The sequence below is a fragment of the Tigriopus californicus genome, chromosome 6 (genome assembly GCF_007210705.1).
Source record: "Tigriopus californicus strain San Diego chromosome 6, Tcal_SD_v2.1, whole genome shotgun sequence".
In the NCBI taxonomy this organism is placed as follows: Eukaryota; Metazoa; Arthropoda; class Copepoda; order Harpacticoida; family Harpacticidae; genus Tigriopus; species Tigriopus californicus.
This window is the reverse complement of record NC_081445.1, coordinates 13,154,948-13,156,627: the sequence shown is the minus strand read 5'-3', so window position 1 is coordinate 13,156,627 and position 1,680 is coordinate 13,154,948. Positions and strand designations below refer to the sequence as shown.

Sequence of the window (1,680 nt, the reverse complement as noted above, 5' to 3'; positions counted from 1 at the left end):
CATGACAATGATGACCAATAAACATCATCGAACTGTACATACGGTTTGAGTGTCTCTATTTAGTCCTTCTTATTGCGCCAATATAGCCCCCTCATCTACTCTAGTTGCCGACAAATAAACAAAAGAATACAAAAACTCGCTTCAAAACGCCAAACTTTGCCTTGGCTTTATTCATGGAAAAGAATAAATTTGGATAAAATGCCAAGCTTTACCTAAGCCTTATTCATTGAATAGAATAAATTTGAATGAACACGGCCAACCACAAAAAGGTGATTTTGAAACAGACGTTTCCTGTGACAAATGCAATACTTTCATTATTAATCTTGAAATCAAAATCCATTCAACTCAAGCCGCATAATTGTGCCTTCAATTAATTAGGAGATTGAAAAGAAAAAGACTTCAAATAAAGCTTTGTTATTTTGCAAATTCGTCAGAAAAATGACATTGTGGTTGACTGACAATGCTAGATGCCACACAATTCAAACTCAATGCAGTTGATATAAAAGTCTGGGTTTGTAGAGCAATCAGCATCATTTCAAATTGAACAAAGCTAAGGGTGGGTAATTTGTCAACTCGATCATCATTGTAGTTTGAAGTCAAAGTTTAGCAATTTGTTGTTCCTGGAGTAATCATTTGGTACACATCTGACACACATCAGAACTGAGTGCTTAACACCGAGTTGACGACCACTCATGTTCTTACTGAATACAGCAAGTAACTCGGTCTCGAAAAGGCTGTATTTTCCACCGAAGACCATCTTTCTCAATCTAGCTGACTTGTTTGTTTTGTTTCTTTCTCTTTCCCTAGATGAAAGTTGTGTTGTTTTTGAGCGTTGCCGCCACTTACTTGGTTTTGTGCCACTCTCAGGCTCTCTTGAAGCAAGGAGCAATATGCTCCAGCTCCTCCGAGTGCCAGAGCCCACTGGTTTGCAATCCCTGGAAAAATGGTCCGGATCGGTGTCAACCCCCCCTGTGCATCAAGTAAGACGGACAAATCATGTTGTAATCTTCTTTCATCCAATGCTGACAGAGAAAACTGACATTTTACATTGCTTGTCTCTTGAGTTTGGATGCCTTGATACCTTGTTAAAAAGCACTATTTTCAATACATATTTGTTTGCAAGCACCAAGTATAGTTCTACATTTGGTTCTACATCTTGCGACGCAAAAGAGGAGAATTCATTCAGTGTTGCTTCTTTTGCTAACATTACCCATTTTAACAGGTCTGGTGAACGCTGCGGATTTTTCAAAGGACGTTGTTGCACATGCGATGGCGTTTACTGCTACAAGCCATCCCCATTAGATAAAACCAAGTGTACACCTTTAAGCGAAATCCCGATAGCTGACCGAGCAGAGGCCATCATGTTCAATGTTTGAAACTGAATGCAATGCATAAGGCAGAAATAAAATACGACTGAAGCATCAAAGTTGAGGCGTGTTCGTTGATCTTTTTGTGTGAACATGAATATTACTAGATATCCTCAAGCATGGAGGTCGCAATTTAACTGGAGGTCTATCAAATTGTCGCAGTATACCCTGGTAGGCTTTGATCTCATTAGGAAACGGGGCTAATACGATGAGTTAGGCCTTACCTTGGATCGGCTTTCACCCTCCATCCTGTTTAAGAGGTTACTGGTGATCATTTCCAGTCAATATAGTCCAATTTTCACGTAAATTCTTG

At 39.5% G+C, this 1,680-nt stretch overlaps 1 long non-coding RNA gene across 1 annotated transcript; it reads left to right on the top strand.

The window, feature by feature from the left end:
* The first annotated feature begins 447 nt into the window (after positions 1–447).
* On the top strand, positions 448–1,426 carry LOC131881708 (uncharacterized). Its single transcript, XR_009373387.1, has 3 exons — positions 448–556; positions 808–980; positions 1,223–1,426. It is a non-coding gene; the product is annotated as an uncharacterized LOC131881708 (long non-coding RNA).
* The last annotated feature ends 254 nt before the right edge of the window (positions 1,427–1,680 follow it).